The sequence below is a fragment of the Rhinoderma darwinii genome, chromosome 1, assembly GCF_050947455.1.
Source record: "Rhinoderma darwinii isolate aRhiDar2 chromosome 1, aRhiDar2.hap1, whole genome shotgun sequence".
Lineage (NCBI taxonomy): Eukaryota > Metazoa > Chordata > Amphibia > Anura > Rhinodermatidae > Rhinoderma > Rhinoderma darwinii.
The window spans coordinates 25,831,678-25,849,980 of record NC_134687.1 but is presented as its reverse complement, the minus strand read 5'-3'; positions in this window follow the sequence as shown (position 1 = coordinate 25,849,980).

Sequence of the window (18,303 nt, the reverse complement as noted above, 5' to 3'; positions counted from 1 at the left end):
AAGGATCATTGAAATCAAAGTTACTGCAAAAACTGTTAAAAAAAAGAAAGGAAAATACCGTAGATACCTGGCAAGCTGTTCGCCCGGAAAAAGCGGCTTCTCGAGGCCTCAGGAATATAAGAACTTGGATAAAACAACCCGCTCCTCTTCAGTAAACTTGGATAAAGAAGTTTTAAGGGACAATTAAACGCTTCCTTGAAATACTGATACTTTAAACTCTTAACACCTGGGCCTTAATGATCAGAAGAATTGCAGCCATTTTTTCGCACATATGGATCAAATGGTTATTAGCGCGATTTTTGCATCTTTTTTTCACCATTTTTCCCCATATGGCAGTTGATTTATTAGAAATTCAATTATTTTTAAACTTAAACTATTTTTTTTTCAAGTCCTCTGAGACTCCAACACTGGGAGAATGGTGGCGAACCCCCCCCCCCCCCAACTATCAGACGGTTTCCGGCAAACCCACAGGATATGCCATAAATGCCCGAGACAGGAATACCCCTTTTAGGGTAATTTTCCTCTAAAATCAAGAACTGAAGAAAAGTCTTTGAGTTGCTCTCTGCGGAGTGACTCCCGCGGGTCGCCCTTAAATCGCGGGTCGTGCACATGGCCGCGTGAATTAATTTCTATAAGCTTGGAACGCAAAACACGGCCATAATAAGACATGTTTGTTCTTTTTTGCGGTCCAGGCTTCTGGGCCATGCACGAATTGTGGAAACCCCGGTTGTGTGCATGGGCCCATTGAAATTAATTGCGGCCGCAAAAATACGTTCATGTGCATGAGGCCTAACTGTTATTTTGTCTTCTATACACTACACACAGAGAAGAGAAGAATCCTACTCTCCTATCTTTATCTATCACATATATATAGAAAATGCAGCAGCATGGATGAGATTATACAGTAATGAGCAGTGCAGCTGACAATCCAGCACTGGGGTGACATAAGACTCTTACCAGCAGTCTGTCTCTCCTCTCTCTACTCCTGCAACTCCGTTCACGCTTCATAGACTTCTATGGGTAGCGTGTCTGTCTCTCTCTCACACTGTTCTCTATTCTTGTTCCCCCTCCCCTCTCCATGGACTTCTGCGGGCAGCGTATCTATGTCTCTTTCTCTCCCTCTCTACTGCTCCCTCCACCTCACTCCCCTCTCCATAGACTTCTATGGGCAGTGTGTCTGTGTATCTTCTTTCTCTCCCTGTTCTCTCCACCTGCTCCCCTCTCCTCAGACTTCTATGAGCAGCATGTCTGTGTCTTGCTCTTTCCTGGCTCCCTTCTCCTGTGCCCCCTCCAGTCTTTGTAGACTTCTATGGGCAGCGTGTCTGTGTCCCCTCTCCATACACTTCTGCAGGCTGCGTGTCTGTGTCTCTCTCTCTCTCTGCTCCCTCCTCCTTCTCCCCCTTCCCTTTTTATAGACTTCTATGGGCAGCACATCTGTGTCTCTCTCTCCTTGCTCTCTTATCCTGCTCCCTCCTCCCCTCTCTGTAGACTTTTATGTGCAGAATATCTGTCTCTCTCCTTGCTCCTGCTTCCTCTTCCTGCTCCCCTCTCCATAGACTTCTATGGAAAGTGTGTCTGTATTTCTCTGCCTCCCTCCACCCCCTCTCCTCACCTTAGAGATCTATGGGTAGCGTGTCTGTGTTTCTCTCCCTGCTCCTGTTTTCTTCGTCTGCTCCCCTCCCTTCTCCATAGACATCTATGGGCAGCGTGTCTCTTTCTCTCCCTACTCGCTCCTCATGCTCCCCATCCCCTCTCTATAGACTGTATGGGCAGCGAGTGTGTGTCTCTCTCTCTCTCTCTCTGTCTGTGTTCCCTACTCTTGCTCCTCTTTACTCTCTCCATAGACTTGTATAGGAAGGCAGTGAAGAAACATAACCCCACTTCTGCTGTCAGTCTGCACTGCTCTGTAATCAGGGATGGATTTTGCTTAACAACAGGGGGTGGACGGCAGATTACAAGAAGGGAGACACCTAGCGGCACTAACTTCACACAGAATTTGCATTGATAAACAATTTTTTTTAACAGTAAATAAATTACAAAGTTGATATATATCAGGTATTATATTAGATTAGCATAATTGTGACTTCTGCTTACAAATTTACATGAGACATCATACAGATGCCAAAACCCTATCCCCAAATAAAGTCTATATAACAGGTAACAATGCCTTGATCTGACCACTAGGGGGCCCCATCATGATATTGGAATATTGTCCCAGACCTAGCTTCAGCAATGAATTCCCCTGGGGACTGTGCTCCGTCAGACAGTGTGTGGCCTGTTTTCAGTTGGCTCTGGTAGCAGAGACCATGCAAACCGCACATTTCTGGAAGCAGTTCAACCTCTTACAATTCCTCAAATTGGATCTGGAGCCGTAGAGGAAATACTATGATTCCTTCATATACACAGCCCTGTCTGAGCAGGGGTCAGTTCCCATGGATATGTAACACATCACAACACAAGTCTGCATTTCATCTCTGCACCAGGAGACGATTATAGAAAACCCTGTTGCAATAGGATATAAGACGTTACGATTTGTTGGGGGTGCGACGACGATGAAATAAGTTATTACTGAACTTTATTATGGAGTCTATGGTTGACTGAACACATATACAACGGCCAGACATAATGAATAATCTTAATTTTGTATACTAGGGTGGAATAGTTTGGAATCATCAAGAAACTGGCGCAAAAAAAACAAAAAAATCTGCTATTTGCTGCGGGTTTTACCTCCCCGATGAATTCAATGGGGAAAACCCGCAACAAAAAACAGCGATTACGCAAATACAATCATCACGCTGCGGATTAAAAAAAACGCACCGCAGGTCAATTCCATGGGTCCGCCGCAACACAATGGCTATGTCAATAAACAGCAGCGGGGAGAAAATGAGAGGCGGCACTAGAACGACGGGGATCTGTGAGGTGAGCAATGGCTCTTATTTTTTTGCATACCGAATACCTTGGCCAATTATTTAAATAACCCGCAGGATGAATGCAATAAAAAAATTAATTTAAAAAAATGCTACTATTGCTATTTTGTTTTGGTCACATAAGCCCCCTCAAAAAATGGAATAAAAAGTGATAAAAATGTTGCATGTACCCAAAGATAGTACCAATAAAAACTACAGCTCACCACGCAAAAAACAAGCGCTCACACCGCTCCTTTGACAAAAAAAGTTATGGCACTCAGAATATGGCAAAACAAAATATTTTTGTAAAAAGAAGTACATCAGAAAAATAAAATTTAAATTTGATATCGCCGTAATAGTATTTACTCGCAGAGTAAATTTAACATGTCTTTTTTACCGCATGGTGAACGCCGTAAAAATGCAACCAAAAAAAAAACCAGGATGCAATACTTGAAAGTTGGGAGGTCTGCATACCTCCCAACTTTCAAGTAACGCAAAGAGGGAGAACTGATGCGGTGCCGCGGCAAGTTTTTTGCTTTTAAGCCACGCCTCTAATCCCACCCAATCCCCGCCCATACATACCCGGTTCAGCCCACACAGTATCATGTTCCCATAGTGCCTCCCTGTAATATAATGCCAAATAGCTGCCGCCATACAATATAATGCTCCCATAGCTACCACCATAGTGTATAATGCCCCCATAGTTTCCCCATACAGTATAATGCCCCCATAGCTGCCCCATAGAGTATAATGCCCCCATACAGTATAATTCCCCCATAGCTGCCACCATACAGTATAATGCCCCCATAGCTGCTCCATACAGTATAATGACCCCATAGCTGCCACCATACAGTATAATTCCCCCATAGCTGCTCCACACAGGATAATAACCCCATAGCTGCTCCATACAGTATAATTCCCCCATAGCTGCTCCACACAGGATAATGACCCCATAGCTGCTCCATACAGTATAATGCCCCCATAGCTGCCCCATACAGTATAATGACCCCATAGCTGCTCCATACAGTATAATTCCCCCATAGCTGCCCCATACAGTATAATGACCCCATAGCTGCCACCATACAGTATAATGCCCCCATAGCTGCTCCACACAGGATAATGACCCCATAGCTGCCACCATACAGTATAATGCCCCCATAGCTGCCCCATAGAGTATAATGCCCCTACAGCTTCCTCCCATACAGTATAATGCCCCCAGAGCTGCCCCTTAGCTCATATATGGACCGTGAGTCAAAGGCATCCCCAGGCTCAGCGCTTTCAGTAGTGATGTGCCCGGGGATTCCTCTGTACTAATGCTGAGGACGCAGATACAGTTGACACCGGGAGTCCGCTATACTGGCCGCCTGGGACATCGGGACACTGCTTGAAATCCGGGACTGTCCCACTGAATCTGGAACGATTGGGAGCACTGGCGTAACTATAGGGGTCGCAGCGGTCGCAATTGCGACCGGGCCCCGAAGCCAGGGGGGCCCACAGCCCCCCGCACCACATCAATAAATAGTTACTATAGTAACTCGGGCCGCGGGCCCCTGTTACTATAGTAACAGACTGTACTTACCTTCCTGGTTCCGGATCGCAGCGGAGGTCCTGACGTCAAGCGCTGTGCGCAGCGCATGACGTCACAGCGCTATGCGCCGCGCACAGCATTGAGACTACAGAACTCCCGCCGCGGCCGAAGAGGAAGGTAAGGATAGCCCTGACTGGCGGGGTCCGACTCCCGGGACCCGCCAATCAGCTGTTTTGAAGGGGCCGCAGCACTCGTACGAGAGCTGCTCCCCTTCATTCCGGTCACTTCATTCAGGTCACACTGTGAATCCGTGTCGGCGATTCACAGTGTGGGCGAGTAGTGAAATGAAGGGGAAGCAGCTCTCGTACGAGTGCTGCGGCCCCTTCAAAACAGCTGATTTGCGGGTCCCGAGAGACACATCAGCTATTGATGGCCTATCCTGAGGATAGGCCATCAATGTTTAGGGACTGCACAACCCCTAAGCCTACGATGTAGCAGGCTTAGAGGGCCCATGAGACAGGATCAAAGATTGTGTGATCCTGTCTGCTGGGCCCTGTATCTAAGCCAATCACATGGTAGGCTTAGATACATGGCCCATGTGTGATCCTGTCTGATGGGCCCTGTATATAAGCCTACCCCACTGTAGGCTTAGATACAGGGCCCCAGCACACAGTAATCTTATACTGTATAAGATTACTGTCTGCTGGACCCTGTATCTAAGCCTACGTTGTGGTAGGCTTAGATACAGGGTCCCACAGACAGTATCACACATGGACCCTGTATCTAAGCCTAACACATGTGTTACTAATCGTTTTTTTTGTGTGTTTTCTTACAGGTTCGGTCGTTGGACTACGTCGGATTCCAGGACTACTTCGATGACAGCTTTTTTTTTTATTATCAATAAAAAGGTTAATGAGGGTTGTGTTTTTTTTTATTTCAATAAAATATTTTTTCTATGTCTTCGTTTTTTTTTAAAACTATATTACTACCGCCTTAGTAATGGCCGCCGGCTGATTGACAGTATCCATTGCTAAGGCGGGGCTTAGTGTTAGCCGGTCACTTAGGAGACCCAGCGATGCAGCTGAAAGCTGCGGACCGTCGGCCATGAGGCGTTTGCGGGGGGGGGGGGGGGGCAATAAGAACTTTTGCATCGGGGCCCATGAGCCTTTAGCTACGCCCCTGATTGGGAGGTATGGGTATGTATTAATCTGTCTATCTATCTATCTATCTATCTATCTATTCAGGGGTGTAACTAGGAAAGACTGGGCCCCATAGCAAACTTTTGACTGGGGCCCCCCCTCCCCTGGGTGTCACGCAACCCCCCCCCTTGTAGATAGTGCCTTTTTTACAGCCCCCCCCCCTGTAGATAACGCCACACAGCCCCCCTGTAGACAACGCCATACAGCCCCCCCTGTAGATAACGCCATACAGCCCCCCCTGTAGATAGCGCCATACAGACCCCTTTGTAGATATCTACAGCCCCCCCTGTAGGGAACGCCATACAGCTCCCCCCTGTAGGGAACGCCATACAAAATACATGTGTCCCAAAATACATGTATCCCCTATCCACAGGATAGGGGATACATGTGTGATCGCTGGCAGCGATAGGGAGAACGGGGGACTGAAAGTCCCCCCAAGTTCTCCATGACTAACCTCTGACTTCCGGCGTCTGCGCAGCTCAATAAAAATGAAAGGAGCGCGGGTCACGCATGCGCACAAGCTCGACCGGCGATCCATTCATTTCTACGGAGCTGCCGACACAGACCCCGGAAGTCAGAGGTTAGTCATGGAGAACTTTGGGGGACTTTCAGTCCCCCGTTCTCCTTATCACTGCCAGCGATCACACATGTATCCCCTATCCTGTGGAGATCCTGTGGAGAGGGGATACATGTCTTTTGTTTAATGGCAGAGCGCGGAGATACCTCCATTCTCTGCCGTACTGTTCAGTGGCGTCCCGCTGTAGCAGCCATAGCGGCTGCTAGCGGAGCCTCCGGCCATGGTGGGGGCCCGTGTCGGTGGGTGACACGGGCCCCCTCATGCCGCGGGCCCCGTAGCAGCCGCTACGGCGGTAGTTACGCCACTGTATCTATCTATCTATCTATCTCATATCTATCTATCTATCTATCTACACAAAAAATGTCAACCGCACAGTCCAGGTCTCATAAAAATGAGGGTGCAAACCTGCCAGGGATACGGCCACAGTTTCCCAAGGTATATATTTTTCCAAAAAAGAGGCAGCACTCAAAAAGTTGTAGCAAAATTAGAAAAGATGCTTTATTCCATCAATCAAATACAGCAACGTTTCAGCTCTTCAATAGACCCCTTTTCAAGCTTTGAAAAAGGGTCTATTGAAGACATGAAACGTTGCTGTATTGGATTGATGGAATAAAGCACATTTTCTAATTTTGCTACAATTTTTTGAGTGCTGCCTGTTTTTTGGAAAAAAATATCTGTCTGTCTGTCTGTCTGTCTGTCTGTCTATTATATCTGTCTGTCTATCTCTCTCAGTTTATATTTTATCATGTTTATAATTGGTTTATCTTTTGCATGGGTTTTTGTGACACTATTGACCAGCAGATGGCGAGCTTGCACTTCAGTTTAATATGTTTTGTCCTCTTCCTTCCCTGGTACATATGATTGCAGATATGTCTGTTGTCATAACTAAAACGTAGTATGTTTTGATGGTTAACACTGATAGATATTTCACATAATGGGGTACTTGGGGTATTATTTGCATGCAGAAGATAAAAGTCTATATTTATCATAGACAGCTCACTCAGCCGCTCTCCGCTTTTCCATTTCTTACTATATATTTGTCACTAAAGCGAACCTTTCACTAGAAAGTTTTGCTATGAATTGAGGTGCTCATATGCAGGTGACGCAGGGGGGGGGGTACTAAATGCACCCTTGTCCAGTTGCATAAACAAAAGAGAAGAGAACTCAGTGTGAACAAGGCCTTATAGTTCATTACAATGCAGTGCAGAATTGTTAGCAAAAACGCAAGCAGTTCAGCAACAACATTGGCAGCGCGGTCATTAACTGCATGCGGTCGGACATTATGAAGATGCGGTTTACTGCACAAAGAACACATTGTAATATAATAGCAGCCGTCTGTCCATAACAAACATCTAACCATTGACTTCTATTGAAAAATGACTTTCTGCAGTTTAAAAACGCAACATAAACGCACCGTAACCGCACCGTGTGGACTTACCCTATACAGGAGGTACCCAACAAACGGGTGAAAACTATGTCCATCAATTATTTCCATTAAAACCGCAACAGAACTGCAGCATTACAGAGACAAAAAACACATGCAGTTGACCGCATGCGGTTTTCAAATGCAACAAAACCGCGTCAACGACGCACTGTGTGGCCTTAGGCTGGGTTCACACGAGCACAGTACGTCCGTAATGGACCGAACGTATTTCGGCCGCAAGCCCCGGACCGAACACACTGCAGGGAGCCGGGCTCCTAGCATCATAGTTATGTACGACGCTAGGAGTCCCTGCCTCTCCGTGGAACTACTGTCCCGTACTGAAAACATGATTACAGTATGGGACAGTTGTCCCACAGCGAGGCAGGGACTCCTAGCGTCAAACATAACTATGATGCTAGGAGCCCGGCTCCCTGCAGTGTGTTCGGTCCGGGGCTTGCGGCCGAAATACGTTCGGTCCATCACGGACGTACTATGCTCGTGTGAATCCAGCCTTACCCTAAGGTTGATACAGCTGTCATTAAGTTTCCTGCTCTCTGCTAACTCTGTTCCAGTCTACACAGCAAAGCGGACAAGTGAGCCGCAGAAACTGGGAAATGTCAGCTTATTGTGTGTGCTCCACTTTTTTACGTGAATAGTCGGGTAAAAAGAAAAACAATCATTGACATGATTATAATAAAAACCTGATTTCATAATATGTCATTTTATGGTGATACAGTCCCTTTAAAAACAGCAATTGTCAATAACTTATGTACACGGGGCAGATTTATCAATGTGTAGATTTGAAGTTGCACTCTATATCATCTCAAAATCCTCATGGATCACACATCATTTGTCTATCCTAAGGATCGGTCATCAATATCTTTTCCTGCTAAACCCTATTAACCTAGTGTGTGCTGAGAGTGGCCACTGTCTATTCCCAAATCTCCACCATCCCTGTTTCAGATGCTTTTTTTGTTGCCCCCACATTGACATATCAGGCTGCCTATACTTGGCCAAACATGGTGATAGCTAAATATGGCAGATTCAGGCAGCTCAGCTGGGATAGTAGATACATGTCAACCAGAATGGGCCTTGGCAATCCTTATGGGGCCCATACACCGCCATGGATCCTGTTGATGCCTATTGATTGTTTAGTGTTGACCTTGTAAAATATTTACCCAGTTGAATACAGAGAATTTGGAAACAAGGTTTGATCCTTTAACAGCTGTTTTTGTGAAGGAGAAGATGACATCACAGGGGGCGGATGATGCGTCACTGGTATAAGTGTTTGTTTATAGTTACAGGAGATCTTTCAGCAGAATCATATTGTTGCTTGTAACAGAAGTCTTCAATAAACTAAACAACTCATCACAACTCATCAAAATTCACTGTAAGCCCTCAGGGACTACTAATGATATCTCTGGAATCCGCAGGACTTTTACAGAGAGAAAATATGGCCATGATCTTTGTGCTTTAGGAATGTCAGGGATCATTACTATGTATATTGTCTGAAAAATATTATCCTCACACATATGTATATACATTTCAGTTCTTTGTGTAATATACTGATATATATAACAAGTTCTTTGTTCATGTCGGACACACCTATGGAAGACACCGCCCCCTGGAATGCAAAGAGGAGTGTGCAGAAGAATGTATAGGAAAAGTTACAGCTGGGGAGCGAATAGAATTTAAGCAAGTCACACATCTATAGGGAGGGGCATGTGTCTTCTCTGTGTGTGTTTCTTTGTTCTGAATAAAGTTCAGTTCCTCCTGGCTGACATTGAAGCTGTACCTCAGACATTTGTGTGGTGTACTTCTCTCCAGGCATGCCTTCAGCTTTCAATTTACAGAGGTGGTTATTCGGTGTGAAATACGGACCTGACATTTGGTGCCGAAACCTGGACCTCACTCGAGGAAAAATCAAAATCCGGACAGTCGACAATCACAGGGTGAAACAGAGGACTCAGAGTTGCCCACTGAAGGAATTTGATCACCTCCGCAATAACACGGTAAGCGAATTGATTTTATAAATCTTCGTCTTATCTGTGTTAGTGGGCAGTCTTGTGGCAATCTGTAGAACCCTTTTGTTGATTTCCTGGATTATCTCAGGCGACAGAGGTGATATTTTCCGCTGTGAGGTCGAAAACCAGTGAGACCCTAGTCGCGCCCGACTAACCATCCTCTGGGTAATTAGGGACTGGATAAAGTTATATAACACGACCGGAGAGTTATCGACTGTGAATTTTTTATATTTCCAGCGAAGCCAGAGAGTCTAAATGGATAAAGTTATATAACACGACCGGAGAGTTATCGACTGTGAATTTTTTATATTTCCAGCGAAGCCAGAGAGTCTAAATAGATAAAGTTATATAACACGACCGGAGAGTTATCGACTGTGAATTTTTTTAATATTTCCAGCGAGGCCAGAGAGTCTAATTAGATATTTTTGAGAGTCTAATTAAAGATTTTTATATCCTAGCGAGACGTAATAAATACATTGCAGACTAGAGATGATAATTCTAGCGAGACGTAATAAATTACATTGCAGACTAGAGATGATACTATTTCGGCGAGACTTAGCGTTGGAGACTGTGAAATTATATTATTTCCTGCCAGACCAAGAGTTGCAGATCGAAAATTGTTATATAAATTACGTGTATAATATAGACTGTTAGAATGGATGGTTTACGGTCCATATTCAAATCATCAGGATCACCCGATCCTATTCATGATTTGGTGAAGTGAATGGAAGTTAGGAATAAGAAAGGTATTGTATATTGTATGTATTAGGAAACAGGACCAGCCAACGCCCGGTAATGGCGTCCGTACCTCATGTTGAGTGTGTCCTCATTGTGGGTGGGAAACCACCCCCCCTTCACAGCTGCGCACTGTGTTTCCAATGGGAGAGGCTGCCCCCACCCCCCTGCCCCTGATGTGGCCACGCCCGGCCCAACCAAATCAGTATGAAATAATCACCTTGTTAATTTTGTCATTTGTAGTGTTTTTTTTCTATTTACAGAAGTTCCAGTCTAGTTCACTGATGAAACAACACGTCATCATAATATAGAGATGGTGGCCGACAGATTGTACGGTTAAAGATGTGTTTGATACGTAGATAATTCCTATACAATGGTGTGATGAATGATTGCAGATACGTATGTTGTTTTGCCGGCATTGAAAGTGTTAAGATTGTGAGAAGCTGTGAGAAGTTGTGAGAAATGAGTGTGTGACCCCCCTCCCTCTCCCCTGTAGTGTGCTGTGTTTGGGAGGAGGAGGGGGGGCTGACTGGGTGCAGTCTGCAGGGCTGATGAGACAAAGGGATTTCAATATGCACTGCTGATATATATATATATGTAATGTGTACAAACCGAAATAAATTTCTTCTCTTTTGCGCATGCGCTGTTGGTTATAAAAGTTACGATATTTATGTGTTCTGATGTGATCAGATTTCATGTGTTTTGATGTTAATTCAGATGTATTAAACTTTAGATACTGTGAGACACGGGATTTTGAAAATGTATGTGCCCCCCACCGTTCCCAATTTTTATATACAGTTTATTGGTTTGCAGTAATTAATGTTATCAGAGATAATATTTTTTGTTTTATTGAATAACTAACTACAATTGTTTTGTTTTTGATTTCACACATGAGTTATGTCATTGTAAAGATCAAATGTATTTTCGTCAGGAAAAAAGTCATTTTTGTTTCAGGCTGTTGCACATTACAGGGGGTTAAACTAGTGCCGCACAGATAGAGTGCCAGACTTTGTTATGTTGAGATGTAGTTTTGAACTCTGCTACATTATTTTCGCAGAGTCCACAAAGGGGGGAATGGTGAAGGGACTGATCAGGTACAATTTTGGTTTGTTTTGAGTTAATTAATTTGGTTTCAGGAGATCTAAAAATGTGTAAGAGACCATCCCCCTCCAGCAAAGTTACACAGGAGGCAGAGGTGACGTCACTCACACGAGTCTTTATGGATTTAGATGTGGGAGAAGGCAAAACAAAAATTGTCTGGACATTGTTAATTTGATGTAAAGTTTTTAGGAATGTTTTATTTTTATTTGTTTTTGTATTAATCAAGTATTTGCAGAACCTGATAAAAGTGAGATTCTCAAAGTGCTCGTGATTATCAGATGAGTGTGGAGAAGTGTATAGCATTTGGTTTTATTTTAGAGAATGAAGACGCCACCCCTTTGAGATGTTCTATCTATATGTGACATGGGTTTTTAATGTAAATTTGTAATAAAGAGATATTTTATTATACAGTATGTACAAGCCGGGATACGAGGCACCAGGTAAATCATCCAGAAACCACTCTCACCTTCTTGTTCATCTCAAGGAGCGGAGCTGGAGGTGCTCGCTGAGGCTTGTAACCTGGCAGATGGTAAGACGGCCGACATTTACACTGACTCTAGGTACGCTTTTGGCATCGCCCACAATTATGGGCCCATTGGTAGTAGGAACTTTATTGGATCATCGGGTAAGCCAATTGAGAGAGCGAGAGAAGACAGACCTGACAACAAGGGTATGTGCAGCCAGGTGTCAGTAAATTGGCTTGTCCCTGAATACAATAATGCCACCACTAGGTTTGTAGCAGCCGGCATGATGTGCGCACGGCATGACATAGGTAAAACAGCAAAGGTACCTGTGAAAAGTGCAGCCCGGCCAGATTACCCGTCCCAGCGACTGCAGAACATACAACTACCCGAGGTAGAAGTGTATGACAATGTGCTCGTGTGTGTAGACCTGTTCTCAGGGGGGCCTGAAGTCCGGCCTGTATTTTCCCCACTACAGACGTTGTGTGTAAGTGACAGGGGAACAATGTTATCCCAAGTATTGAACTGGTGTTTGTACAATGATAAGATGTCAGCAGTTCTCTAGACATTGTCCCAAGGTTAGTTTGATTAATAACTGTATTTAAGAAGGGTTGTGGGAATATTAAATACTGAGGTTAAGTTTTATGTAAAGTTCTGGACCAGCCTTAGCATTGGACTATTAGAGTCAAGCGTCAGATAAAAGGTACAGAAGTGGAATATTCCCATTAGAAAACATTTTTATTTGTTTATTTTTTATTTTTGTTGTGAAAGGGAAATTTTAGAGCAGAGAATTCTGTGCAGTGTATATGTGTATGTATAGATATGTATATAAAGAAGAAGAATCAATTTGTAAGTTTTAGTTACTGACTAGTGTGAACGTTTGATGTAAAGATGCTATTTGTTAATGTTTTTCTTCAATTGAATTATCTGATTAAGATCAATTACTGATTAGGCTATGAAAAGCTTGTTCTTCACAGGAAGAGTCCAACTGGGAGCGGAAGGCGTGAGAACCAGATTCTAACAGAATGTGGACAGATAAAGGAAGGTAAACCGGTACCACCCAAGGCACTCTTGATGGCTTTTGCATTGATGGTGTATGACCTCACATATTCCCCAAGACTGCAAGGATCGATTTGGTATGATCTAATTGGTATGTCCCAGGTTTTTACAGCTGTTGCTGCTAAATTCTGTTAGAGCTGTTTGATTTGCCTACAGAACAGTCCTGGCAGACCGGTGCCAACCTTATCATACCCGCCTCCCACGAAGAGAACCGACCTTGAGAGGCCTTCCCAGGTAGAACGAACCAGATTAGAGTAAGACGCTTGTCAGATAAACATGTGGAATCAGTGTATCTTTCTGTGAGGTGGAGATGTTCCAGGCAATCAGCTGAGATCAAGGTACAAATCCTGCTGAAAGAGTATCACCAAGTGCGAATACAATGTACCCAAGTAATCACACATCTTCTAGGTGCCCTGTCCATTGTAACAGAGAAGTTTTTCCTTATATATAAAGGTGTTTGATGTTGTTTAAGGGCCTGACATTATTGTATGTACTTAGAACAACGTTTATAATGTATGTGGATGATGTTATCACCAGATTAGTATTTATTTGAACAATTGACAAGAGTTGGGGGTCCCCAGCAAGTGCCAGTAAATATGAACTAAAAGACTTTTAACACGATGAACTCCATCACTGAGATGCGGCAGGCACAGCCTGAGCCAGTACAACGCGTTTATCATGAACTGACGGCAGTGTCACAATTCTAAGCGGCCGCCCAGACAAGTAACTTGCCAGAGGAAGAGTACAGATGCGGAGGGTTTGATAGTCACAATACAACTCCACTAATCCGCCTACGTGGGATCTCACCCCAGGCTCACAACATGAGGTGCTATGTACAGCCTGATGACGTAAACCAAAGGAGACGGTGTCGGACAGATGAGAAGGACCAAACCAAGTCCTGATGACATCAGCAAAGTAAAGACCAAAGACCTGAGTGAATCCGTCAGCAGGATCAAGTGTTTTGATAAGTAAGTGACCAGGAGGGGGTAATAATAACTCCCCCACTGGACACCAACGTAGTCTGACTCCACAATTGTGTGGGTTACCCTGAGGGTGACAGTCAGTGAAGAGCAGAGGACAGGAGAAGAAGAAGACGATGGTGTACAGGACTGGCAATGAACTGATGGGACCCGAGACCTGAGGGTGATAGCATGAGATTGGTGATAGCATTATGTTATTAGCTGAGGCCCTATTGTTTATAATGTCTGAGGTTTATAATTATAATGTTTGTAAATATGCCACGGTACTGCAAATTACAATCTGAGGAGTTTTATGTGAAGGTGTGAGGTGAAGGTCACTGTGCTGCCCATGACCTGTCATATCTGCAGGGGTAAAGTCCCATTAGGACAGTAAGTGACAGTGCGACAATTATTACTGTTAATAAAAATGTAGACCGGATTAATTATATATATATATATATATATTACAACCAGCAGCGGTTTGTAGATTATATCAAGACAACCATCCTGTATCCAGAGGAGAATAGGGAAAGTTAGGACCACTCCGACACCTTGGAAGTCCAGGTACAAAGGGGGGTTACTCATCAGGAGTAGCTCGTCTCAAGCTGGTGAAGAAATCCAAAACCCCTACCCGCCTGGTTCGAGTGGTCAGTGGTAGGTTGCTAGGCAAGACTCAGGGATAGAGTAATAATATTTTTAGGGGGGACTGTCAGGGATCATTACTATGTATATTGTCTGAAAAATATTATCCTCACACATATGTATATACATTTCAGTTCTTTGTGTAATATACTGATATATATAACAAGTTCTTTGTTCATGTCGGACACACCTATGGAAGACACCGCCCCCTGGAATGCAAAGAGGAGTGTGCAGAAGAATGTATAGGAAAAGTTACAGCTGGGGAGCGAATAGAATTTAAGCAAGTCACACATCTATAGGGAGGGGCATGTGTCTTCTCTGTGTGTGTTTCTTTGTTCTGAATAAAGTTCAGTTCCTCCTGGCTGACATTGAAGCTGTACCTCAGACATTTGTGTGGTGTACTTCTCTCCAGGCATGCCTTCAGCTTTCAATTTACAGAGGTGGTTATTCGGTGTGAAATACGGACCTGACAGGAACAGACAGGGGTGTAACTAGGGAAGACTGGGCCCCAAAGCAAACTTTTGACTGGGCCCCCCCCCCCCTAGGTGCCACATGCGCCCCCCTTATATATAGTGCCCCCTGTAGATTGTGCCATACATACCCCTGTAGACAGTGCTATACAGCCCCCCCTGTAGACAATGTCACACCCCACTTGTAGATAGCACCCCTCACCTCCCCCTATATATACAGCCCCCTCTAGATATCACCATAAAGCCCCCTGCAGATAGCGCCATACAGCTCCCCCTGTATATAGTGCCACAAAGCCCCCCTTAGTAGATAGTGCCACACACAGCCCCCTGTAGATAGCGCCTCAGCCCTCCCCTTGTAAATAGCGCCATACAGCCCCCTTAGTAGACAGTGCCACACAGCCCCCCTTAGTAGTGCCACACAGCCCCCCTTAGTAGTGCCACACAGCCCTTTGTATATAGTGTCACACGGCTCCCCCTTGTGTATAGTGCCACATAATCCCCCTTGTATATAGTGCCACACAGCCCCCCTAGTATATAGTGCAATCCTGCCCCCCTGTATATAGTACCACTCTGCTCCCCCCTTGTATATAGTGCCACCCTGCTCCCCACTTGAATATAGTGCCACCCTGCTCCCCCCTTGTATATAGTGTCACATCGCCCCCTATATATAGTGCCATCCTGCTCCCCCCCCTTGTATATAGTGCCACACAACCCCCCCAAAAAATTATATATTGTACTTACCTTACCCCGTTCTTGCAACGGATGGAGCGCTGCACAGGCTCTGGTCAGGACACATGCGCAGACCAGCGTGATGCAGTGACGTCATCACGCTGGCCTGCGTAGGGAGTCTTCACAGCACCTTATAGGCTGCAGGCCTAAAGTGGCCTGCAGCCTCAGGGTCGATTCTAGCTTTTCTGCTGCCTGAGGCGAAAATTTAAATGGTGCCCCCAAGATTTTGATAGACATCCCCCTGGCTGTTCTGCATCGCTACCAGCCTCCTCAAACTCTTGCGGATGCGTCGTTGCCTTGTACTCTCCTGGCATGTGCGGTACAGCGATGAAGCCGGGCAGAGTACACCTCACTGCACGGTGCGTGCCCAAGTAGTACAAGGCAATGGTGCATCCAAGAAAGTTGTATCAGCCAGGGGGATGTCAATCAAACATGGAAAGGTGGGTTTGGACCCTTTAATAAGTAATTAGAGCCATGACCCTCTAATGAGTAATTAGCATATTGCGTGCGCTGTTTTCAAAGTTGATTTTATAGATTTTGCTGCATCTGAAAAAAAACATAAATTTGGAAATATTTTTCAGGTCATGTATTACTGCATGATGACGGTTCAAGGGGTTAAAACTACCAGAAAGGTTCCATGAAATATACAATGAATTGAAAACAATTCCATCTGCCCTGCAATTTTGTTCTTAGAAATATATCCTATATAGTTACAGCTCCAAAACCAAGCTCATACATATATACAGTACCAGAAACAAGCTCATACATAAATACATCACTAGAACCAAGCTCTGACATATATACAGCACCAGAACAAAGCTCATACATAAATACATCACTAGAACCAAGCTCTGACATATATACAGCACCAGAACAAAGCTCATACATAAATACATCACTAGAACCAAGCTTAGTACATAAATACAACACTAGAACCAAGCCCATACATATATACAGCGCCAGAAGCAAGCTCAGTACATATATACAATACCAGAACCAAGCTCAGTACATAAATAAATCACCAGAACAAAACTCAGTACATAAATACAGCACTAGAACAAAACTCAGTACATAAATACAGCACTAGAACCAGGGGCGTAGCTAGGGGGCAGCAGGCGGGGCATTTTTCCCCCGGGCGCAACTAGGATGTGGGGAAGGGGGGGTGCCGCAGAGCAGCTGTATCAAAACAGCTGATCGTTGCTGCAGCGCCCATGAGCTGCAATCAGCTGTTTTGATACGCTGCTCTGCGGCACCCCCCCTTCTCTACATCTTAGTTCCCATCCACTCAGTGTTTTCTATGTGTTTATCTATCTATCTATCTATCTATCTATCTATCTATCTATCTATCTATCCAGGGGCGGATTATAATGAGGGCAATCTGGACAAGTGCTATTGTTAAAATTACAGCCGGTTCGGGGAATTGGGGTGAAACGGGACCTCTGACCTCTCACCCAATTGTATCCGCGTACTTAGGATGCAAATACAATTGATTACTATTGTGCGGGCGAGACGGGAACTATCAGTTCCCACCTCGCCATTCAGCGTTTTAACAATGACGCGGTCGGCGTGATGACGTCATCACGCTGACTGCGCCGTTACCCCCGTATGACGCTGCCTGGTTACTGACTCGGATGGCACGGGGACAGGTGAGAATGTTGTTGTTTTTTTGTCTTCTGTGGGCAGCATTGGGGCAATATCTACAGGGTGCACTATCTACACTTCACAATATCTACAGGGGGCATTGTGACTGGCATTATCTACAGAGAGCATTGTGACTGGCATTATCTACAGGAGGCATTGTGACTGGCGCTATCTATAGGGGCAGTGTGACTGGCATTATCTACAGAGGGCATTGTGACTGGCATTATCTACATGGGGCATTGTGACTGGCATTATCTACAGGAGGCATTGTGACTGGCGCTATCTACAGAGGCCATTGGGACTGGTGCTATCTACAGGGGGCATTGTTAGTGTGTGTGGTGTTTTACTTTATAGTGTTTGACACAATTTAATTCATGGGGACAGAGTATGGTACTATTATATTCAGGGGCACAGTGTGTGATACTATTATATTTAGGGCGTAGTGTGCGGCACCATGAAAATTTTATCTTAGTTTTTAGGTGCGGAAATGTTGGAAAAGTGAGTAGCCGAAGACATCTCAGCGGCAAACTGCAGAAATGGGCTGTGGCCGGGAGAAGTCATCATAAAAAGAACAAAAAAGAATCTGAGGCGTGATCTGTGAGTCAATGTAAAAGTTTATTCTCCCTGTGACTGATCAGTACTGTAGTAACTGTATGATATTCAGAGAGATGATGGGCGTATCATTCTTTTTAGTGAAACAACAACTCCCAGCATATCCTAACCATCGTTCTGGCTATACTGGGAGCCGTCGTTTTATGTCGTACAAACATATATGGCAGGGGTTAAACTGAATTTGAAAATGATCTCTGTACGGAGCTGTATTTGTGCTGGTGCTGTATATATGTATTG